Consider the following 27091-nt stretch of genomic DNA (forward strand, 5'->3'; position numbering starts at 1 on the left):
GTCCACCAGCAGAGGTATCGACCCAGTGATGTAAAAAATATTGAAACAACACGTTATTAATTTCTTGCGTCCGAAGCGCTTTTCTGGATTTACCTTCATCAGGAACGCTCAAAGCCAAACATTTGAAATCCGAAGATGTATAAGTACCGAAACCGTTGAAGAGCTGTATGTCAAAAATACCTAAAATAAATAGCCAAATTCATCTAAAGCCAACTTTGCCTGAGGGAGTTGAAACCTTAGTTTCTTAATAATTTATAAATTTATAAACGGACCATTTTAGAAAAGTTTGTTTAATCATGTCAGTACCGAAATACTGACTACTGAGCTGATGATACCCTCGGGGACTGATAGTCCACCAGCAGAGGTATCGACCCAGTGATGTAAAAAATATTGAAACAACACGTTATTAATTTCTTGCGTCCGAAGCGCTTTTCTGGATTTACCTTCATCAGGAACGCTCAAAGCCAAACATTTGAAATCCGAAGATGTATAAGTACCGAAACCGTTGAAGAGCTGTATGTCAAAAATTAGGTAACAAAAGTCAAGTCTGTGTAACAAAAAGGAATTTTGTCATGACAAAAGTGACTTTTGTCCACTGAAAGATAATTTTGTATGACAAAATTTTTAATTTGTAGTATGCTACAAATTTTGTTAAACTGAACTCATTTTTGTTGAACAAAAGTCACTTTTGTCCGTACAAAATTGAATTTCGAGTACAAAACCACAAGAGTCCCATTCGGCGCCGCGTACATATGCACAAGCCGTTGTATATACTTGCAAAGTAGTTGCATGTTATATTGATGTATTTTAATATATAATAATTTTAACAGCGAACATCTTGAACGATTGACAAAGTTTGTCTTGTATAAATAATAGTCGATTAAAAAAGACAAACAGTAGCTATATAGATTAAACATAATTATATATAATCATAAAGTATGTTGTTAAATTCAATTGGTGCGCTGCCTATTTGAAATTATCAAGTGCATATGCTTTCGCAGTTATATATGATACGTAATGCAAAAAATGTATCTATATGACAATATTTCTAGTAGTCAACATTATCTGCTCACATTGCGATTATTAAAATCGTGATAGCTGTTATTGAAACTATCACATTGCGATTCTTAAAATCGTGATAGCTGTTATTGAAACTATCACATTGCGATTCCTAAAATCGTGATAGATGTTATTGAAACTATAAAAACAATTATATAAAATCAAGAATATATAATCGAGGTACAATACTATCACGATTTGCATACATTTAACAAAGTATAAAGTATTATAGAGCAGTTACATGTAGTCAGTACGTGGTATAAATACCGAACTGTTTGATTGACATACATGATTTCTTACATCATTTGAAGAGGCAGTATTTATTTACGGTTTTTAGACATTTTATGTCATCCTCATATGTCCAAATCGATACCTATTGGAAGTTGCAAACTTGGCATAGAACTCTACATTTCTGTTCTGGTTGAAAGTCGAATTTTGGCCCAATTTTATTTTTAAATTTGCCTGCATACGACTGAATTTCCCAGACTTTGTCTGTTTTTAATGCACTCTTAATTTGTCCTCAACCTAATGTAATATAATCTTTTTGCCACTTAAAAAATTACTAAAGCCATTGATTTATCCAGTCATAAAAAACGCCAACGTTGTATGGTCGTGATATAAACAATACATCGGTTCCGTGTTAAAGGAAGGCATAAAAAACAACATAGCGTCATTGGCAATATGTCGCACATAAAAAGTGTTAAGATTTACTTTAACCACACGTCTCTTCTTACGCTTCAATGTCTATGTAAATATTACCCTGCAACAGCTGAAGCTGTCGTGCATGTTGTGCAGGCAAAGGCATCGACCGATCGTCGTTTGTATATTGGGGAGCATGGGTTTTTCTCGAGACAAACATCTTTTCGTCTTTTTATTCAATTATTTTGAACGAACGAAATTCAGAACCAAAAAAAAAAGAAGATTTAATACCCTTTCACCCTCCCCAATCAGACCGGTCAAACCAAAATACAACATACGATTGATGTGATAACAGTACACAGATATCAATCATTTCTTTTAAATTGACTCAATTCAAATCAATATATAAATTGTATCAATAGAAAAAAATAACTTCGTTTTCAACATTTTTTTTATTCTTCTGTACATTAATTAATTATAGGTTCTTGTCAATATTTAGTCTTCAAATTCAGCTATACAAGATTCAGCAAGACATCGCCGTTACATTAGTTAAGAGATGGAGATGAAAGTTAATATTTTTGCAGAGCAAAAAAAAAAAGAATATGAAGTGAAATATTTTAAATACTGTCTGCCTTAGGCCAAATAAAATAGTATGTTCCAGTTACATCTAAAAAGGTAAGGGTACGTGTAGGTAGGTAGGACTTTTTTTTATTTTGATTTTTTTGTTGACATTCAGTGTATGGGAGCAACTTTCTGACTTTGCTTAATCAAGCATGATTTGATTTGTCCTGTATATCGATTTGAGTGGGAGTCAAACAGATAGACTTACCCAGTTCTCTAGTCCGTTCCACACCCTTCATGAAATTATTCCTTTTTTTAATCACATTCTAAGTTAGATTATGTGTATACACTTTATACATCCTATACACACTTTTAGACGAAGTTGTAATCCTCAGCACGTGTCGTCGTAGTAAACGCCATCTGTGGATACAAACAACAATTACTATATAAAACATTTCTTTTCATCAATTTTCCGTCTTAAAGATATGATTCAATTAATATTTTATATGAATTATGCGCTTTCGATATTTTTTGCGAACTCATATAATGCATATATATTTTTCTTTCGTTCTTAAATTAAATCTTTGAAAGCTGGTAGATATGAAACAAACTTTCAGCTTGTAATCTAGGAGTGAATTAATTGGTAAATAAATAGATAAATAAAAATAAATAAATAAATAAATTCAATCAATCAATCAATCAATCAATCAATCAATCAATCAATCAATCAATTAATGAATCCAAAAATAAAGAAATAAAAAATAAAGAAATAAAAAAATAAAAAAAAGGAAAGAAATATATATATAGAAATAAAGAAATTAAAAAAAAAGAGAAGTAAGAAACTAAATAGATAAATATAGAATAAAAATTGTATCCACTTCATACAATGTACATACATCCTTAACTTACAGATAATATTCATAAAAATAAATTTTAAGAACCTACAAGTTATATGTTCTTTGTATTTAGTAGCAAGTCTACTCCATGTGACTAATAAAAGTAAATCTAATTATATATTATACTAACCACAAGTCCATACAGTGAATGAATACTTAGCAATGCAAGCTTAAGTTTCACATGTACACGTCTGTTAATAAGTTATTCGATCATGTAGCTTTTTCTTAAATACGTCAACTGAAGTTTTTAGACAATCAAAGATAACTATGAATAGGTCAGTGCATCTTGTTGCCAAAATTATATAAAGCTTACGTTTCACATGTACACGTCTGTTAATAAGTTATTTGATCATGTAGCTTTTTCTTACATCCCTTAACTGAAGTTTATAGACAATCAAAGATACCTATGAATAGGGCAGTGCATCTTGTTGCCAAAATTATATAAAACAGGTTTACTTGCATGCAAAAAGAACAAGCAATTTATTAAAAATGATTTTTGTAATCATATTATAATTAGACATTACATATTGAGTCTCTGGAGGGAAGGATTTCAGTGTCTGTAAAACATTGTGATGGTCTTAGATTACAAATGATCATGTATATTGGAATTAAAGGTATAAAATACCTTTTTTTAAACTTCTGGCAGTAAAACGCATACATGTACATTAACATGGAGCGGAAGCGAGTCTACTCATACTCATAACATTTTATGTTTCATGAGCAAAGACAAATTAAATCTAAACAATTAATATTTTGCAATCGTCAAAATTTAAGTTGTAATAGTTGACGAATAAACGGAAGCGTATTAGCGTCACACAATTAAAAAAAATATTTCCATGCATGGGTTCTTTATCACAACTCTTTATTTAAAACTATCGTCTAATTGAAAAGCTCATTTTAATTGATGGTCCGGAACATACATGAAATATTTGTCACTGAAACTTTAGGCAACCAACAATTAATCTATAATTATGATTGATGCTAAGTTTGTACTTCAAGTGTTAGATTAAAATAATACTTTTTTTAGAAACTGAAAAGATACTGTATTAACACAGTAGATTTACCAAATTCACAACCATTACTATATCTTAAGGTTGAATTAAGCTAAAAAGCATTTCCCTAGAAACGCCGTGGTCTCGAATGTGATACTAGTTGTATACACGTGTGAGCTTTTCGCTGAAAAGGTAATCTTTTCCAGGACACTATTTGCGCCAGTAAAATTACGATATCATTTGCATTGATCAGCTAGATCATTGATATATCAATATCAATATATGTGCAAGTTTTCTTCAGCTTGTGTTTACTAAGTATACTGAGATTTACACCTAGAGGATTATAAATGTAGTAGTTAGTCAGGAAAATTACAATTGTTATCCATTCGTTTGATATATTTGAGCTTTTGATTTTGCCATTGGCTTAAGGACTTTCCGTTTAGAATTTTCCTCGGAGTTCGTTATTTTTATTTTGAACAATTATACATGGAGACTTTTACAAATTGTGACTTGGATATGGATGGAGAGTTGTCTCATTGACACTCATACCACATGTTCTTATATCTATTAGAATCACAGACTACGTTCCAGACCCTCTATACAATTGCAGGTTGCTGGAGATACGCCTTGTTGAAGGCTATCGCATTACATAATTCAGTTTTGACGTTTATCTAATTTTCGATATGAGTAAGATAAATACCATAAAGATTTATAATTTGGGAATGGCGCCAAATTTATTTTATTGTTCAAAGTAGCTATATTGTATATTGTTTTTGATAGGATGCACCATTTGCTTTTAATAATAAAAAAATACTTGGCAAACTGTAGATATAAAAAAAACTGGGTAGACCATGCTTTTGATACAAAATCCCTTAGCAAACGGAAGATTTAAAATCTTGTTAGACCATGCGTCACACAAAGAATATCTTATGATGAAATACGCCATGTAAAAATCAGACATTTCTCCATCAGAAATCTAGTAACATCGAAGTTTACAATTATCTACATGTCTATATGGTCATACACAAATATATATATACATGTATATATATGTATTTATAAAATATAAGAATGATTGCATGTGTATTGCTAAAACGTCCAGTGGCGAATATACCATGTGAATTAAGGAGATTTAGGTTATACGCCAGTGAGACATCAACCCAAAATTGTAAAAAAAAAAAAACCCACTTGATATCTATTTTCGAAAAATTTGAAGCGTTGACATTTGGTTTGATTTTACCCGACATCTGCCTATACAAGTTTGATAAGATGTTTTTACAACATCGTTGTGATGAACAATATACAAGGCTTTAAAGAAAAAGTTTAGACAAACCTTTACTACGGAATAACTGTTTTTATTATAATTATTGGAACAATGAATTCGTGCGCATTGTCCTCCAAAAGGGACAAGAGTGAATTTACTCGTTTTAAAATTTGTTCAGCGAATAACTATCTATACACATGGAAAAAAGTATTGCAACACCAAATTGAAATTGAAATTAAAAAAACACTCTTTATTTTTTTGTGATATAATTTGTTAAAATAGAACTAGTTAAACATTATTTTAGTATCACCTGAGTTTAATCAATAAAAATCGACTTGATAAGTTGGTATCTGCACATGCAGCTACTGTACCCGTAAACAGCAAAACATATGTTTTTATCCTCATTGTTTTCAACACTTTAAATAACTAAGTTTATAAAGTTATGTGATTTACATCTTGTAATGGGTCCTAGCTCCACAACTTTTAACTGCAGCAATACGGCATATTATCAGCATGAGAGAATCAGGAATGTCGCTGTAACAACCACACGTAATGTTGGTCATCACCATTCCACTATAAGTCGTTTTGAGAATAAAAATCAGGCAATAAACGATGTTAAAGACCTTCCGAGATCACAAGAAGACCCCCTGAACCATCTGCTAGGAAAAATCAAGCATAATGAAGGTTGGTCAGAAGGAAACCCATTGCATACAATACAATCCTGAAAAGAGAGTGGTGGGCATACAAGAACCTTCTAACAAGAACTGTTCGAGATCGACTCATCGCTACTGGTTATCGGGCAATAAGACAATTTCGGGGACCTTTGCTTACGAACAGACACACAGTTTTCCGTATCCAATGTAGTGCAGAGCTCACCAAAGTTGGAAATTAGCATAGTGGAGGAAAATCCATTGTTCCAATGGAATTCGATTCTTCTTCCTTGGTCCAGGATTTGAACCATATCGAACACATATGGGACATTATTGCGCGAAAAGACACCCCAGTTCAAACACATCATGAAATAAACAATGCCCTTCATCAGAAATGGTTTCTGCTACCTTAGCAACAAATTTGTCGATTGATGACAGGAATCAGAAGACGTTATAATGTGGTTATCCGTTTGAATGGAGGCTGCGCACAAAGTACTAATTATTTGGCGTATAACAATTAACCATTATGTGAACAATCATCTGAAGATTAATTTTGAAATTTTTGACATTGTAAATTTCGACTACAGTAAAAGTTGTAAAATGCATTTTTTTTGTGCAAAAAACACTTAAATAAATCATTTTTTTTCAAACATTTTTTGTTCGTTTGAATGCCAATGTTATCATAAACAATGCTTCAATAATATTAAACAAATACTTTATCATAATTCATCCAAAATAAGAGGCTGATTTTTCAAGTTTTAAAAAATCAAGGTGTTGCAATACTTTTTTCCATGTGTGTATATATGCATCATTTGACTAGTTTAACACTTTATAAAGCAAACATATCCTTTGCTGAAAATGCCCCAAATAAACTTTTAAGAGTTCTGTTTTTGCCACATTGGAGTTTAGTAGAGCTCCCTTAATACTTTACAGTAAAGCTAAGTTTACAGTTATATTTTGGCTAACTATATATAGATACTCAATATATTTAGTTTTAATTACTGGATAATGGGACTGGCATGAAACACTGTAGTTCCCTTTATATTGTGTCTCAAAAGATAACGATACAGGCCTAGAATAGTATACTAATCATGATATCTAAGCAAACTTTATTTTTACTATTGTTTTTCTGTTTGTCTTTTTCATTTTTAGCCATGGCGTTGTCAGTTTGTTTTAGATTTATGAGTTTGACTGTCCCTTTGGTATCTTTCGTCCCTCTTTTATCGTCAGTTAAAAGTTTTTCCTTTTCTTATAATGGTACTAACATGAAACACTGTACCGAGTTTCCAACAGAACATTATGCTTTGAATTCAAAGCACAAATCGTTTTGCTGTATCGAATCATCACTTCAGTGGTTGTAAAACCCTTTAGAAATCAAAACTACAGAAACAGACATGAACTTTCATGTCCGGCATGTTCATATCATAAATAAAATGTTACGACCAGCTAAAACTAGGTGCACATTTCCGTTTATTGTTTTACACCTCTAACTAAATTCTAGTGGAATCTTCAAAAGGGATGGAAATCAGTCAGAAATATAAAAAAGCAATTAGTGGGGAAATCAGAAAATTGTAAAAAATGGTACCACTCACTGGAAATAATAAGTGTTTGAAGTAAGTCCTACAAACTGAATACCTGTACATATTCATGAAACTGATCTAAGACTGAAAAAAAAATATAAAAAAGTAGCGTAATGCTCTTCATCACATTCTCGGTTAAGGAACGCTTTGGTTAATTTACAGTATAACCTTATAATTTTATAGGTATGTCCTTGGACAAATTAAAGAGACTTTTATTATAATTTGCTTTTAAAGACCTCTTTGAAACCATGACAGTGACCCTAACAGAATGTACATAACTACATGTCACTGTGTCTTAATAAATTACAGCGAAAGTTAACTAAACCGTCACACAAAGGGACATCAATAAGCACCATATATAACAGAGTGTAAATTATTGAAAACTCTTGATGAGAAACACAATTTTGATAGTTTTAGGAGAAACAAACATCAACGTGTCTTTCACGTGCCTCAGATGGTGTTTTTCACGCGCCTCAGATGCGGATTTATAGTTGGGGGCAGTGTGCCATGCCAATCTTTTTGTGAAATAAAATGGTTGGTTATTCAGGGAATCCGTTACTGACTATTACATCTCCCATCTTAAGCAGACACTGGGTCCTCCTTATGAAAATTGCAGGATCCACCACTGCTCTTATCCAAAATAATTCTGTCTTTCTTCATCTGCTCTACGATAGCTACATTTGCTAGTAAGAGAGATCGAAAATGGGAGATACATAAATATTGAGGTTATGAAATTAATACTCTTCTGGTGTAAAATATAAGTTGTAGACGGTCACTTTACATATTTCTCCGCGTAAATCTATCCATATTGGTGCATTCATTAAAGATTTGATTTTTGTACATGTAATAATTTCACTAACCGCAATAACGTCAATATAAAAATGGTAACCCGCTAACACCACATTTAAAACCAAGTTCAAGCAACAATAAAACTTACACTCTGAATTGGAAAATGGGAGGCAAATAGACATGTTTCAAAATCATTATACTAATAAATATCAATAAAACTTATCTGAAAAAGATAGACGATAAAAATAAAAATAAAATGTCTTTGATTATATAGCAGAGAAATCTTTACTGACTATTTTCTTTAAAATCATTACTAAAAAAAAATGAACACATTTTTCATGATCACAATCGAACGCGTTGTTGAATAGTTAGTTGACATTAGATAATAACTTTAAAGTTAGCACTTATATTTATCAACTGTGCATGCGCAGCATACGTTATTTCAACAATCATTTTCAAACCGAAAAGGATAGACTATAAGACGTAACGTGACTGTAGGATAACTTTTGGTTTATTTGTTTTCATGATCTCAGACGGTAAAGAGCATTGAGTTCAAAACATATTTCGGGGCCTTTTATAGCTGACTATGCGGTATGGGCTTTGCTCATTGTTGAAGACCGTACGGTGACTTCAAGTTATTAATTTCTACGTCATTTTGGTCTCTTATGGAGAGTTGTCTCATTGGCAATCATGCCACATCTTCTTTTTTATATCCACATGCATTGAAATTTAAAAAGGAGGGTACATTTTGCCTTTTTGTCAGATCGGAAGTACCTGTTTTGGTACATCCGAAGTTCCGGGAACCAGTTCTTTCTTATATGCAATGTAAGGTATGTTGATTTTTTTCAGTACAGGACACCAGAAGGTGTTGCTTTGACATGCAATGATTGTCACTTTATTTGAACTTTAGATAAAAGAGCTGTGACCACTCGAAATTGAGGAATTTAACATAGAAAGCAATGGGGCCATAAATTAGTGGTGTACTTCCTGAAGTTTCTTAGTAGGGGGATAGCTCTTCCTGCGAACTGTTATGCTGCAAACTGGCACCTTAAAATACCCTACTGTGAGTGTCGCATTACATGTATTACAAAAAAGGGTACATGTATCTCAATAATGTTGTATCGTCCTGAATATTCATGTAATATTTGCCGCTGGATGTTTTACAGGTAGCAAATTATCACGATAATGATGAATTTCATCTATAGTGTAATTAGTACGTCCTTTATCAATGTCATTGATAAACATGATATATACATTAGTGTCAAGCAATCAATTTTGAATATTGTTTCATATTGTACTGGTTAAAAGATTACAATAAAAAAGGGGGAAAAAACAATTAAGCAACAAAAAATAAAAAAACAAATGGAAAAGACAAACAATACAATTGTAAAAGAGGGTCCTACTAAAATGCGCCCGGAAGCGCCCGGGTGAAGAAAAAGCGCCCGGAGAAGAAAAAATAGCGCAGAGTAGAAAACCCAAAGCCCAAAAATTAAAAATGCACTACTAAAAAAAAGATTCAGTTGTATGAACCCCATCATTTTTGACATATTAAGACGAAAAATTGCACACGTTTCATGAATAACGCATTTGCATAAACATGAACATTTTTTAACACATTCTAAGTTTAAGGGTCAACTTTTTTATATAACTTAGAGCAAGGAGTCATCTGTGGTATTTTTTCATGTTTTGTTTCTTAAACCTTTACAGCTAATTTTCTTATGCTTGTAGAGTAAAACTTTGGTTGACTTGCTTGCTTTGGTTGTAAATGTATAAACGGGTACCAATATTTTGTAATTAACATCTTGAAACATTTTGTATAGGCATAATTAAACCTGTATATATTATATTTGAATTTGATTGGAAGTTATTCTAAACTATTGTATAATATACAAACAAAGCATGCAACTTAACGAAAGTCTTGCCCTACATGCAGTAGGGAATTAGCTGTAAAAGTCTTACTTTCTTATCATATTAGAATACATATAACTTACCAAAGAAAAAATAAAGTATGATTATATTTCTATCACGTTCATTGTTTTATCGATTAAACATTTCACCTATCAACCAATAAAATGAAATAAGTAAGACACGTTTGTAGTGGCGAGTATTTGAGAGATCGATCTGCTGTGCGCCATATGGTCGGGGTATATAATGTTATTTCACCAATATGCAAACACCTGCCGCCACGCGCATGCATCGGGATTTTGTTTTACTGGAGCCTTGAGTTTATGTAATCAAATGAAAATCAATATATTGATAGTAAAATTATTATTCAAATCACATTTATTGCATGTTTGACTTAATCATTTAAGACGCAGCATATGCATGTATGATAGGTGTGGATACATGTTCAACCCACGTGTGGCTACTAACCGAAGTAAATATATAATCCAATGAAACGTCATAAAAAAGGTGCAAGTATTGCAAGATGTGCATTTTATTTTGATAAATGTTTGATATTTTAGAATTAGTGTAATTTTAAAAGACAAACCAATGTTGGAGTCGATGCGATTGCTCCTGATTTTTTTTTAAATAAAGCAAAACAACATTATATTTATTGAAGTTATATTACGTGGAATTTTACGTCTGATTAAAACTATAAACTCTACATAATCTAATCATGTCATTTGAAAATATGAATAATGAGATGTGGTATGATTGCCAAAAAAGATCTCTACTTGCTATCAAAGACTTTCCGCTGCAAGCATTTATTTCTTTGAAATGTACGTTCAATTATTAGTAGCCTACAAATTATTACAAGTAATTTTTTAATAACCTGTTTGGTCATACAACAGTATATATTATTTTATTCTGGTATCACCTAAGTTGGACAAAGGTATACAGAAAAACACATTAGTTTACATTACATTGCATATATGTACATTTGTTGAGGAAGCATTAAATATCAGACAGGATGCATATGAAAGGTCGTCAAAATGTTGCCAGTATTTATTTCTTTGAAATGAACGTTCAATTATTAGTAGCCTACAAATTATAATATGCACTTTTCGAATAACATGTTTGGTCATATTACAGTCAAGATGAATATCAAAGGTTGTCAAAACACCAAACCCCTCCCCCACCACACTCCCACACCCCGATTTAATTTCTCACACATCTGATTATTCATTGAGTGACTCGGCTGAACATCGTTGTTTACATTAAAAATTATTTTATTGAAAAGAACTTGTTTTATGTGCAAAGATATAAATATAAATGAATAAAAACTATTAATATACATGTACATGTATGAAGAAGAAAGAAAGTAAGAAAGAAAGAAAAAGTGAAATTGAAAATGAAAGGATAAAACAAGCACACTAGCAAACGAAAAAGAAAAAAAAAGAAAAAAATGAATGAAATAGAAAAAGAAAGAATAAGAGAAAGAGAACACAAATGAATGGTAAATGAGAGAACAATAAAAGGAAATATGAAAAATTGAGAGAAAAATAAAATAGTAAGTAGAAATTCGAAGGGAGAGAGAAATAAATAAATGAATTAATGAAATTACACATAAGTATAACTTACATATATATGCTGTAACTTTAGATTATAAATTGTGTATTGATAGTAAAATCCTCATATCCCATACAACATGTTACCATACCTTACACCAGGTACAGTGTAACATTTTATTATCAATATAAACGATCAGTTGTTTAAACTTTTACATTATAATGCACGTGCACATTGCTGGGTTTCTACAGCACTATATTATAAAGGTACAATTTTCTAAAGATTTTGGCTCAGATAACTTATGACGAACTAAATATCCTGAAGTATAAGAATATCAAGAAGACGTGAACTACGTGGTCGTGAGCTGATATGTGAATATCACAATATACAGTAAACGTAATGTTCGTGGTCTCGTACTGAAGTGAGAATATAAAGTCTCGTACTGAAGTGAGAATATAAAGTCTCGTACTGAAGTGAGAATATAAAGTCTCGTACTGAAGTGAGAATATAAAGTAAACGCAAATTTCGTGGTCTCAGACTTGGCTTGAAAATGTTTAGAAGTCGTTCTCGTTGCCTCGGATTGACATGAGAATAAGAAAATGAAACTTTACGGTTCTCGGAATGACGTGAGCATATTGAGGAAAGGAAATAAAGTGCACTCGGAACATTGTAGACCGATGACGAAACACAAAAAATATACAGATCCTTATTTGAGAATAAAAGGAAATGGTACTTGTCGTGGTCTTTGAGCGTACAATATCTGAGTACTCGGGAACACCAGATTGTCAAAGAAAAAAAATAATATCACTTTTCATAAAAGTAAAATCAGCTATATATATAGATACATGTATATACTACTCCATTTCTTAGATGGTCATTATCCAAGGTCAAATGTTGTATTGTTTCAACACTACCAACGATACAAAATACAAATGCAGATTTCCTCTTTCACATTTCAAAAGAGTCTTAGAAAATTAAATTTCAGACGCTGCACATTTTTTTCTTCTAAAGACAGGAATGCATTTAACAGTGCACTCGTTTTAACTAATAGCTTCTCATTATGTAATTAAACAAAATGATACATTCTCTTCTTAACAAATGTTGGTATAACCACAATTAAAAATAAAGGTGTGTTTTCAGAAGTTTTGATGGGAACATATGTTTATAACATTACAAAGAGGTTTTGTTGTAGAATAGAATACCACAACACAAAGTCAATGAGTATAATTTAGTTTGTTAACACGAATACAAAAACTTTCTTTTTGAATTGTTTTTGTATTAGGCTTAATGTTGATATGCAACAATTGAAGAGCTGCCTTTTAAAACTATAAACACAAAGGAGGTGTTGTGGCTTTTCTACAAGATGATGTAACTTAAATATCTCTTCCTTTAAAACAATCAAGCCTTGAAACAGAAAGTCAAGGGACCATTCTAAACAATGATTCACTCATTAGTGGAGGTTTCTGTATGAATGTACACAAAAGTACAGTACCAACATGAGTAAGAGAATTCATAACCATTAGATAATTAAGGACGATTTAGGTTTCTATGTTAAAAAGTAAAGGGAAATTACTCTTATTATTGAATTTGACATCTTTGCTAGACAATAGTTATGACTACCGAATTAGACTTTTTACCGGATTTGTTATCACAAAAGCAACACGACGGGTGCCACATGTGGAGCAGGATCTGCTTACCCTTCCGGAGCACCTGAGATCAGCCCTAGTTTTTGGTGGGGTTCGTGTTGTTTATTCTTTAGTTTTCTATGTTGTGTCATGTGTACTATTGTTTTTCTGTTTGTCTTTTTCATTTTTAGCCATGGCGTTGTCAGTTTGTTTTAGATTTATGAGTTTGACTGTCCCTTTGGTATCTTTCGTCCCTCTTTTACGATCTAACCCCTCCTCTTCATGTATTAAGGAGGGGACTGGTTTGTAACCCTTGGCTTGCGAAGATGTGAATTTGATAAAATTATTACAACACTTTAATAATTAGAAAGCAAACATTCGCTTTATGATGAAAATGATAATGGTTAGTCCAATCCTTGACCAGTTTCGATAGACTACTCTATACATTGTTTCATCTTCATACACTTTCCAAACAGCATTCGACATTAAGAGGAAAGAGTAAACAAAGGTAAACACGGGGTGAAAATAATGAGTTTTCCTTTTTGTTCAAAACTTAGCATCGGTTTGAGAGTCCATGGGATACCAGCTGGACGTTTAACAGCATCATCATAAATTATATCTTAAACAGTTCTAGACAACGCAGAAAATCAAAGACTGAGCAAGACGAAACCCACCAACGACTTAAGGTGGTACCTAACACTACAGGGAGATAACTCTGTAAAATCAGCTAAACGTTTTAATTACGTTGTATTGTTAAAGGGATATTAAGCTTGATCAAAATGAGTGTTTGTCAAACATCTATATAACCAGTGTAATTTTTCTGATAAAACGGTTGGTTCAAAATTTTTAAAATTTTTATATTTTTGTCAAAGGGTCAAAGTAAATACTTTGTCAAAATTTTAAGAAAATTAAACGAGCCAAATTAATTTTAGTTAAAGTGTTGGGTATCACCTTAAGTTCATTTCAGGTGCTCCGGAAGGGTAAACAGACTCATTGATTTCTATACGAACTTTATGCACACACTTACATGATTTATCTATATGAGAATTGCAATCACATTTCTTTTTTTTTTTATATTGTTATACTTATGTGTGTGCTGCTGAATGTTTCTGTGTAGTGTTTATTGGACTTTTTCATTTCGTCATTTTATTCTTATTGTCTATATTGTATTGTCTGTTTAAACATTTTCTTTAACATATATTTTTGAATTTCTCCTTTGCTCCTCACTTTATATACTTTCTTAAGGGGTATAATCGAAGATACAAACTATACTTTTTAAAACTTTAAAGATTGTAGTAGAATTGGAAAAAGAAAAGCAGTGTGCAATTACCATGCAATTGAGGGTGTTTAAAATCTATCCAAAACCCATATATTTGTTATATTTTTGTTAAATTTTAGAGGGTATTAGAATAGAAATAGTGCAATTAACATGCCATTGAGGGTGTCTAGAATCTATCAGAAACCCATGTATATGTGATAAAGAGTTGTCCATCATTACGTTAACGAGTCAATAATCAGACAAAACACAACAAACCCCCACGATATCTCGCGTTATCTCACGTTATTTCTCCATTCGTGAAGCATGGTTACAGTTAATGATCATTTTCACAGATATTATATCTTTGAACCGTATTATATGTTTGTTTATGAAGGTAGCGGTATTTGCATCAGCGTTGGAAATGTCTGTGATGTTTTCTGGCTAACTCGCAGTGTAATTTTGTAACCTTTCCGATAATTTTTCATAAAAAGCAAAAATTTTAAACGATAATGATAACAAAAATCAAAATACTGTCTTTCTAAATACATTATCGTTTATGATGTTTTATCATTGTTATCAAGGAAAGTTTGGTTAAGTAATTTGATAACGAAAGTCAAGATTTGTTTTTAGAATTATATCAGTAGAAATATTTCATAATCGTAAAGATAAGAGCGGGCGCGTGCCGCAGCAGTAGGATCCCATCACTTAAATATACAATGCACCTAGCGGTCAAATTATAAACAGATAAAGAATTTATCTTTCCTAAATCGTTATTTACCTTTCAGTAATACTAACTGGCTTAATACTATAAAAACATAAGGGAACACCCAATAAATTAACGGCCGGAAAGTAACGGTTTGTTATATTGGTTTTATTTTTTTCTAACAGATGGCCACATTTTTTTAATTTATTTTTTTAACTGCAAACAAATAAAAACAGAAGTGTTACTATTAAATGGAAACAGAATTTCAATCTTAAGGTACCATAATTTAAAGGCGTGTGTACCTCAAAAAGATTAATTAAATAGTTTTATACAAAAGAATATTCTGTGGCCAATATTGTATATGATCAATTCCTTGAAAGAAAGAAAAAAGTAAAGTTTCCAGGACGATGTCAGTTTCTCTTCGCCAAAACAAAACTTGTTTGTGTTAGTTTGTAGCTCTTTGTCTACCAGTATTCAAATATGAGGAAATGGGGTTAAATATGAGAAAATGGGGTCAAATATGTGGAAATGGGGTCAAATATGAGGAAATGGGGTCAAATATAAGGAAATGGGTTCAAATATTCATTTGTTAGATTATACATACTATGTGAAATGGGGAATGTGTTAAAGAGACAACAATCCGACCACTGACAAAAGGCCACCAATGGGTCTCCAATACAGCGAGAAAACACCAAACCCGACGGCGGCCTCCGCTGACAAAAATGTTTACTGGATGCAGTTAAAATGGACCTCACACTTAATTTCAAAACATAATATAAATTAACCAAAATTGTTTTAAAGAAATCACTGTAACTTTGAGATGAAAGACAACAATAAAAGCGCTAAACCTTTGCTTATTGTGTGTGGTTTATTTTTATGCTGTGCAAATGCTGATGTTGTGTCATGGATGGATACCTCATATCTTTTGTTTTTCCATTATACAAAACTTACAAATACCAGAGGCTTCTGACTTGCAATTGGGACAAGCACAAGAAATGGTGTAGGTTAATCATGTTTTGTGAGATCACAACCCTCACCCTATTCCAATAGTCAATGTAGAACAAATAAACACACATCAATACGCACAGTAAAACTCACTTAAAAGAAGTATAAAATCGGAACGGCGAAAAAATATTATGGAATAAGTATCGAAACTTCTAAGGTAACATACATTAAATTACACATTGCTGACTCAACTCCTATCACAAACGGGCCGATACTAAAAATAAATAAAATTTATCAAATGAACACCCACTGTCTTAAGCCTCTCAGATAATCGTTAAATTATTGCATGCAATTAATAAGATATGAATATAAATTGATTGGCGTTTATATAAGTAATCCTCTACTATTAATACTGTCAGTTATAATTTGAATTAGAACCACATTTAATAAGGATACACATTTGTATTACGTTATTTATTCCATTAGATAAGTTATTTGTTGATCTTATTACCTAATAGCAGCAATCTGATGAACAGTAATGGTAATAGTATATATGTACTGGAGATAAACTAGAGCAATTAGAGATAGAAATCTATTTGGAAATATGTTACTCTTCGAATTAAATTCTTTTTCGGCAATAATTGATGGTCTCCAGCTACTTAGACTATGATTGTTACTCATCGGATTTTCTCGTAGATAATTGAATGCTCCTAGTTACTAGCAACTTGCTACTCATTTGACGTCGATACTTGTTCCTCATCGGACTTTTTCGCCAATAATTGGTGACCCACTAGTTTCTTAAGAACTTGTTACTCGTCGGACGTTTTCAGAGATAATTGTTGACCCCCAGTTACTTCGAACTTGTTACTCATCGGCCTTTTTCGTCAATAATTGGTAACCCCTAGTTACTAAGAACTTGTTACTAATCGGACTTTTTAATCGATTATTGGTGACGATAGTTATTTAGAACTTGTTACAAATCGATCTTTTCTTCGATAACTGATGAACCATACGAATTTTAAAGTGATTAGATTTATATCTAAATAAACTGGCAAACACTGCCACGTTTGCAGGTAGTCAGGTACTGGTACGTCATTCATTAAGAACTGCGTCAGTAGTTGTACGTGTCATATCTTAATTTTTTTTATTTATTTTGGAGAATGTTGTGTCGATGGCAGATCTTTGATAGTCTTTGTTTAATTGATCCAAATCGAATAAAAATCGGGGCAATTAAGAGTTGGTACATAAAATTGAGAATGGAAATGCGGAATGTGCCAAGAAGAGACAACAACCCGACCATAGAGCAGACAAGAGCAGAAGGTCACCAACAGGTCTTCAATGCAACGAGAAATTCCCGCACCCGGAGGCGTCCTTCAGCTGGCCTCTAAACAAATATATACTAGTTCAGTGATACTGAACGCCATACTAAACTCCAAATCGTACACAAGAAACTAAAAGATAAAATAATACAAGACTAACAAATGCCAGAGGCTCCTGACTTGGGACAGGCGCAAAAATGCGGCGAGGTTAAACATGTTTGTGAGATCTCAACCCCCCTTTACCTCTAGCCAATGCAGAAAAGTAAACGCATAACAATACGCACATTAAAATTCAGTTCAAAAGAAATCCGAGTCTGATGTCAGAAGAAGTAACAAAAGAAAATAAACAAAATGACAATAATACATAAATAATATCTGACTACTAGCAGTTAACTGACATGCCAGCTCCAGACTTCAATTAAACTGATTGAAAAATTATGTCTTCATCATATGAATATCAGACACAATCCTCCTGGTGAGGGGTTTAGTATCATACCATCATAACATATATGAGAAGAACATAACCCGTGTCATGCCATCTATACTGTATAAATATCTTTCTACACGTACAAGTATCTATAACGTGGTATATGTTATTTAATTAGTTCAAAATTAAAATCCTCGAGTTCTTTTATGCACTCTTTTCACTCTTTTTTACATTCCCTTTTTTGATTTTTTTAAAATTTGTATAGATAAACATGTTTTGATGTCACTGTGACCATATATATTTACAGTAGTGTAACTTGTAGAACACCAATCTTTATTTGACCTAAAGTTGACTTTACATTCAGTCTACAATCACTGGATAGTAATATCTAAGCAAAACGTATAGTTCTTATTCGTAATTTTGGAAGAAATTACATATTATAGTCGGAATTCTTTTGATGTCCAGAAGTGGTTTTACAAGTTGCAAGTACACACGTACTAGAATTTGATATATTTATAATTTTACATGATATGAAATGTAACAATATAACTCCACGCTGATATTATGTATGCAACATCCTGATTTCATAATGTTTTTTAAATACGTATAAATTTTAAGAGGGTTCTCCAATTTTATATTCGTTTGTGATTTTGTAAGGCATCTTTCTACTTTCTTTATATGTTAGCATCTAATTAATTTTTCATTTTTTTGCAGCTTATTTTTCTGTATTCTTTATTTTTTTTACCAATTTTCTGTAATAATAGCCTACTTTTCTCTATTCCGTAAACACTCCCACACTCTCATTTTGATACTGTTCTTAATGTTTTGTCAACTTCTGTAAGTAATTATTTTCTGATTTACATGAACAACTTAATATAATTTATGGTAATTGAGCAGCATGCTGTATGCATTTTATTAATTCAAAATCATTATTACATAATAATATCGGATAACATTACCTTGCGCATTAAAATCATAGTTTATTATTAAATAATCATGAAAATAATTGAAAAAGGTTTATGCATAATTTCAGGAATTATGTATTAATTCATTAAACATATGTTCATAGACTATAAATTCTACTAAAAGTAACATATTACTTTCAAAAATGAAAATTTATGTTTCTTTATTTACGTATTTCTTTACTATCATACATATAAAATTTCATGGTATGAAGATTTATTTAACATTAAGATTATAAGAAATTGTCAGAATTGATTTCAATTTACATCTGCAATGGGCAAATAAAGACAACAGCATTTTATTGATGTTTAAATCTCGTGATACAATTGGGAATGGAAACGGGGATTATCTTGGCCAAAGAGCAGAAAACAAAGAAGCTTGATTTTGAATTGTTGTGTGAAAACAGACATGCTTAGTTTTCTTTTTTCTTATAATATGATCCATGCAGTTATCAGCGACTCTTTTGTAAGAATAAGTCGTCATATAGATCTGTTTAATTAATACAGCAATATAATTGGTGTTGCTTCCATTTATACAATAAAACAACTTTATCCGACATTTGATAGGATAAAGCAATCGAACCATACTATTTTTTCATGCATGACCAACCATAGCTTAATCTTTAGAATATGCTTGACCTTTGATGTCAAACAATGACCATTTATACAAATAATTATTCAAATTTTAAGTAAAAATAATTCTTCTGTTTGCAATGCTAATACGCTATTAAAAACTAGAGATTTCTGTGTTTCATATTGCACACAACCAACACTAAATGTAATACTAAAGGCGAAAGAAGTTTAACGATGTTTAAATCTCGTAAATCCTGAGCGAATAGCATTAACTTAAAAAAAAAGAAGAGAAGGAGACAGTGCGCAAACAGGGAAGCGTCTACTGATATATGCATGTACTAACCCCTATACTAATTCTAAACCAAGGCAATTTTATTTGTGATTCAAGAAATAGTATTTACTGTTAAGTATATGATATAAAAGTAATGGTTCCTTGTTTCATTGTTTAATTGTGTATAAATATACTGATGTCTTAAATACGCATTGATATTGACATATCTATATAAATTGACTGTTTACAAAACTATTAAAATTATTATGAATTGTTTATACCAGATATTTATATTAACCTACGCTTTATTTGGCAAGACCTTTCGGAATTTTTTGCCCTCAATGTGTGGCAATTCATCATTTTTGCCTCGATCATCACTGACGAGTTTTTTTATAGATTAAACGCGCGTCTGGCGTACCTGGTATTTTTGATGAGTTACAATGTATCTCACTTAAGCATTCCATATATGGACCAGAGTATCATGTACCTGACACATAGTGGATCAAGCATTCCATTCGCTTGTAGACTCATATTATATATGTATCATCATTAATTTCCATTTCCCTCTCTTAATGCTATTAACATCAGACAAAGGTTAACCACAAAAATCAAGGATTGTTGTTTTATTCATAGCATGCAAAAGTACCTTTGTTGAAAATATAAATGTTTTGTTATTATCATTCACATTTAGCTTCAATAGCTCTTGTCGTTGAACGTACACATAAAAATGTATATACAGTATGAAATAAAACGTAAGTTCACTATATTCTGAACTCCGGGAGGAAAATTCAAAACGGAAAGTCTTTAATCAATAGCAAAACCAAAAACTCAACCACACCAAACGAATGGATTACAACTGTTATATTGCTGACTTGGTACAGGCATCTTCTATGTGATAAATGGTTGATTAAACCTGATGTTTTAGCTAGCTAAATCTTTCACTTGTATGACAGTTGCATCAAATTCCATTATATTGACAACGATTCGTTGAAGTATTGTTGACAAAAATAAATGTTTTGTTGTCTTCCTTTACATTTTTCTTTGTTTAAAACAGTTGCTATTGAACGTAAAAGTAAGAAAAAAAAACCACTTGCCATTATCAATAAATGTAATATGATACGTAGTGTCGTCGTTAATATATTACAATATAAAGGCAACAGATACCACATTCAAACTAATTGGTCGAAAATAAACTGACAACTTGGCTAAAAATGAAAGGACGAACTGACAAACAATAGTATACAAAATACTAAATTGAAAACTAACGACCGAGCAACACACATCCCATCAAACGTTAAGGTGTTCCGAGCAAGTATCCCTACCAATTGTCAATAGCAGAAAACTGAGAGGAATATTCAAAATAATAAGCAAAGACCAACTAGCAACACCATGCAATAAATCAACAAAAAAAGACAAACTACAGTGTAAAAACACACCATAAAAAACGTCAGACTGTGCAATATAAAGTTGGTGATAAGTATAGTTCGAGGATGTCACTATCTCGGGAAAGGGATAAGAGTGTGGGTACGACACTGAGGACATTAGATTTAACGGTCAAGTAACTCATTTTTGGTATATTAGAATAATTCTTTTATTGGCGTATAAACCACTTAACGAAAGTATTTGTCCGGAATGTGCTTTAAAAAAATTATTTATCAATTTTATTATACAAGGAAAACGATATATTATTAGTAGTTGGAGATATTAAAGATACATGCATAATTAATTATCGCAAGTTATTAATGGACAACTTTATGCGTTTAAAGATTACACGTCGAAGGAGTGGAGAGCAGAGTCAAACACAATCCGAACTTACAAGCCAGGTTTTGACAATCTTTGAATGACTGTCAAAAACTTAGATTGTGAGCTCGAAACATGTCAGTGGCAAGGTGCGTTCGACTACGCTCTTAAGAAACTAGGATTGCCAGTTTTCTTGTGGAAAGATATTGGTTCTTTTCGGAGTCCCCGTTGTTTTTTAAATACAAAAATGGTCGCTATGAAAAAGACAAGTGGGAGAAATATCGTGTTTAATTACAACACTAAATCAATCATCTTATGTACAGCCTTAATAAGGAAATGCAAAGCAACAACGAAACTTATGCATTCATTTGACTAATCAAAAGTAAACACAAGCTCTGCAATTAAACATCAAAAATAACTATCCTACCACTTGTCAAGTAATGTTTAGTCGGTGCATGTCAGTGCAATCACATGTACTTATACCAACTAATTATACGGTAGTGTAGTAACAATTACAATAACAAGTGATTACAAATATTGTCATTTCTTGATTAATAATTAGGTTGTTAAATTGAGATAATTTCCTCCTTGTACTAATTACAGATAGAATACATTCTAAATGTACATTATGTATGTAGATTATTACCTCATTAGCCAACTACTTGGAGGATTTACATATCATCATATTAGGCCGTGTTCACATTGACCTAAACTCGGTGTTGTGTAAGTGTAACTCACACGTAAACTAAACAAAATTACGTTCCCATTGATAAAACTCAATGTTTACATGTAGTGTAAATCATGTTTTGTCTACATGCAGTCGATACTCGATGTAGGCCTTGTGTAGATTAAGTGTACACAAAACTGGGCATTTAAAACATTAGTTTCACCGTGCATATTTAAGGAAGAAACGATTTAAAAAAAAATATATATATTTATAGCAATTATTTATGAAGTTCTTTACAGAAATATTTGTCTGAACTTGATATATTTATTTGTTTTGTTTAGAAATAAAACTTAACGTAGCTTTAATAAGCCCTTATCAAGACTCAAAGCAGCATCATTGCCGAAAACATAATTCATTTAAAAATTAAGGTCTTTCCGAATCGACTTGACTTACACAGAAATATTTGCCACTGGTCTTTACTCAAACAACGATTCACTCATAAATGCATTACTTAAAAAGTGTGAGGTAAATGTATTGCTTGTCTAGTATCTCGGATCCGTGAAATTACACTTAAAAAGTAAAAAAAAAAAGCATTACCTCCTCCTTTTGCCAAATACTTCTTGGAGAAGAAATACCATTTGAACAAACAGGAAAGATAGAAATATAGTGATCCCTAATATATCAATCCTTCTTTTTCGTCTGTAAGCACGCTGTTGCAGCCTACGTTTTCTAATGCTTAATCGAGACATCTTTATTATTTTTAAACTACTGCAAATCATCAAAATAGCTTTCATAGTAAAGAAGCAACCACTTAACTTCAAAAAAAAGGGGGGGGGGGGTATTTTGATTATTTATCTGAGTCCGAATTTTGCCGCGCAAACGTTTTATTCCGGTTTTTTTTCGATGCTGGTAATCATTTTTTTTTTCTTCAACATTTAACACTTTAATGTATGGGGAAACTCTTGATTCAGAATATTTTTTGTCATCTGTAGAACCAGAATTGTTTTCTTTTTCCAATTGAGGTTCGGAATATTTCCATTCCTCCTATTTAGAGTCAAATGGTCGTTCCCTTACTGCTAGAAAAGTTGTCCGAAAACGTTTCATTCGATTCTACGTAATGAACATTTAAATGACATAGAGTTTACAAATGTGAACAAATCTTATGTACAGGTAATTAAACAAGGTGTATAGATGTGAACAAATTTAATGTGAAACCAATGTCCAGTTCATTAAACTAATTGTAAACAAGTTTACTGTACATGGAATTTGGTGTGAACACGGCCTAAGTTGTCTTCAAATTTCAAAGTTATTATGTATTGGTATGCATGAGAACACTGTTTTGTGGTATTTTAGGTAAACAGTATGAAAATTGCCATTGAGACAAATATCAAGAAGAGACCGTACAACGTGAAGATGGACAACCTCTGGTCACTTTGAAACCGCAACATTTAGACTACACACCACCATACAAAGAGCCACATCATGATAATTAACATGGTTTCAAAACAAATCATATCAAAGAAACAAGGCTTATAACTTGGTACACATGTACTTAACGGAAATCAAATGATTTATAACATTTAGGACTAAAGGTGTTTTTTGTTTTTGTTTTAGGGAAAATAACTGATCTGAAACAGGATGTCAGCATCATGAAATCAGTTATTGGAATTTGAATTTCACGGTTTACCTTTCTTCTTCGCTTTTGATAAAGTAAAGTTAAGTATTAAAAGGGACATCAGATACCTTAAGGACATTCAATCATAAATCGTAGGAAAAAGTAAAAACACAAAAATACTGAACTCCGAGGAAAATTCAAAAAGGAAAATCAAAAATCAAAAGGCAAAGTCAAAAGTCCAAACACATCAAACGAATGGATAACAACTGTCATATTCCTGACTTGGTACAGGCATTTTCTAATGTAGAAAATGGTGGATTGAAAATTGACCAAAGATGAAAACAAACAACTGTCTTCAAAACACTGCATAAAAAACGAAAGACTGAGTACAATTTAAATTGGGAGTGATGTAAGGGAATCCTAAATTGAAGTTGATCTTACTCAACCTAAGATAATACTCGTGTTTCTTATTGCGGTAACAAATCTGATAATAAAATGACCGACAGAGTAACAACAATTTACTGATGTTTAAAAATACAATTACAATTTTCAACGATTGGGTATAGCTGTGATTCTTTTCGGTTATATCATCTTGTATTAGATTTCGAATATCACTTAAGAAACATTAATAGTCAAACTGCTTAAATTGTGTCTAACTTTTATTCGAATGTACAATTCCTATTTGCATTCAATTTTTAACTAATGCTAAGTATGCTCAAGTTCTTTATTATATATATAGTTCAAAAGTTCAAAAAATTAAAGTTGATATACGAGTTTTCAATAAGACATTCCTACTGTTTCAAAATATGTATATACAATTAAAGAATAAAAAAAAAAAACTATATGAATTGGTAATTGCACTAGAGGAAGCAATTTCGTTAATGAGTATTGATGATTTATATGCAAACTGATAATTTGCTACAAATTAACAGCATATGACACAAAACGTTCAATTATTTTATCACAAGTATGATTCTTTTCTTCAAAACTCCAACACAGAATCAAAAGTGGTTTGTATTGACATGAAAAGTTGTAAACGATAACTTTTCAATTTTAATGTTGTCTAGGCAGGACGAATTAATTATGTCTAATTGGACTGTAAGATCTTGCTTCCAACTCTTTCCTTGATGGAATTTTTACATGAAAAAAATCTTTTTGATTTGAAGTATTTGTTATATATTGCTCTTGTTATTTAGCAAAAAATATACGTTGTACTGTCTTTGAATTTTAATTAAACTTTGATCAATTTTTAGTGTGAAACAAGTGCTTTGTATATAGGAATGTTTTTATTTGCGAACAAATGAAAGGTAGAAAAGTTATTTTAACATTGGAAGGTTTCAGTATTCCACTCGCCTGGATACTCTGAACAAATAAATAGTATATGGAAAACAAAAACACGTTAATGGTAAAATTAGTATTACATTCATGTTATTTTCTGAGGATTTGGTGGTGATGGGAGTTTTATTTTTCTGATTAACTTATTTACAGTTTTTTTCATTGTGGGGTGATTAAGAACTTCAAGCATTTTGTAGACACCTGCTTATTTATATAGATCGTACAATGCTGCCTTCAAAACATAATTTGGTTGTTTAAGATTTTTTGCTGTCTTATTTAGTTTATACACACCATCAACCTTTTAATCATATTGTTCATATTTCAGCTTAATTTTGGTGTTCGTGTTCTTGTGTTTGTTTCATTCTGTGTCATTGTTAGTTTGTTTTCGTTGTTCTCCTCTTATATTTATGCGTTTCCGTCAGTTTTAGTTTGTTACCCCGATTTAGTTTTTTGTCCATGGATTTATAAGTTTGAACAGCGGTATACTACTGTTGCCTTTATTGTTCGACAAATATCTCTCTTGTATCGTTCGCCTCTCTAGTAAATTACATTTAGTGTATCTATAAAAAGTAAATAAACAAAAATACTTAACTCCAAGAAAAATTATAATCGGAAAATCCCTCATTTAAATAGTAAAATCAATATCTCAAACCAAACACATCAAACGAATAGAAAATACCTGTCAAATTTCCTGACAGACATTTGCTTACATGTATGTAGAAAGTGGTAAATTTAACCTGTTTGTATAGATTGCTTTTTAGTTACATTGTAGTGTTGTGTCGTTTTTCTCCTCTTATATTTATGCGTTTCCATCAGTTTTAGTTTGTTACCCCGATTTTGTTTTTTGTCCATGGATTTATGAGTTTGAACAGCGATATACTACTGTTGCCTTTATTTACCTCTCACTTGTTTGACAGTCGAATCAAATTCAATAAATTTGACAAAACTGTGTGAGCAAAACAAACAGACAGGTATAAATATCATATTGTTTTTGAATAGCAGATACCAGGACCATCTGATTCAAGCATGTACGTAATAATAGTTAATTGAAGCGATAATTTATCACTTAAGTTGCAGTAATTATATACATATTTCGGTGATATTGTTCTATTTACCTCATGCTATTACTATAAAAGAAAAAGAAATCAAATGCTTTACATGTTTTCCACCCACTGCTTTTAATATGCACGATACATGAAATAATAGATTTGTATAGAATTAATTAAGTACAATTGTACATTTTCATTATTATCTTAGTAATGTAAGTATCTGAAAGCCATTATATTAACGGCTGTACTTTTAGGATATAAGTAGTCATTGTCAGAATTATAAAACTGTTATATCAACACTTGTTTCTTTAGATTAGTATATTTGGCATTTGCTACATCTTTAAGTTATGTGCACAAATTATTCAGGTTTTTCACTTTTTGGAACACTACCAAATATGTTTAAGGTAGCAGCAGATAACATAACTATGAAATTAGATTTAAATAAGGTTAGTTTAAATTCCAATGTTTGTTTCATGGGACAATAGTTTAATATCCGTTACATGTAAGTAAAAATGTAGCGCTGGGAAGGTACATGTATATACGTAACCCGTCGCAGCATAAACAGTAGGGATCATTCGAGATTTAAATTTTACAGATTTAAATGACATATTTGAAAAAATTTAAACCCTTATAAATGAGTTATAGTTTCAAATCTTAGAAGGACATTATCAAGTCGACTTTTAAGTCATTTATCATATATAAGTTATGCTAGAAATAGG

The 27091-nt window shown here is 31.5% G+C and overlaps 1 protein-coding gene across 2 annotated transcripts in view; it reads right to left on the reverse strand.

The window, feature by feature from the left end:
- Nucleotides 1–27091, reverse strand: part of LOC139503040 (innexin unc-9-like) — a 128234-nt gene that overhangs the window by 76993 nt on the left and 24150 nt on the right. For both annotated transcript variants that reach the window (XR_011659011.1, XM_071292716.1), the window contains exon 3: nucleotides 2528–2679. The gene's annotated coding sequence lies outside the window, so the exon portion shown is untranslated. The remainder of the gene's footprint in view (nucleotides 1–2527; nucleotides 2680–27091) is intronic.

This window comes from Mytilus edulis, chromosome 14, assembly GCF_963676685.1.
Source record: "Mytilus edulis chromosome 14, xbMytEdul2.2, whole genome shotgun sequence".
Taxonomy (NCBI): Eukaryota; Metazoa; Mollusca; class Bivalvia; order Mytilida; family Mytilidae; genus Mytilus; species Mytilus edulis.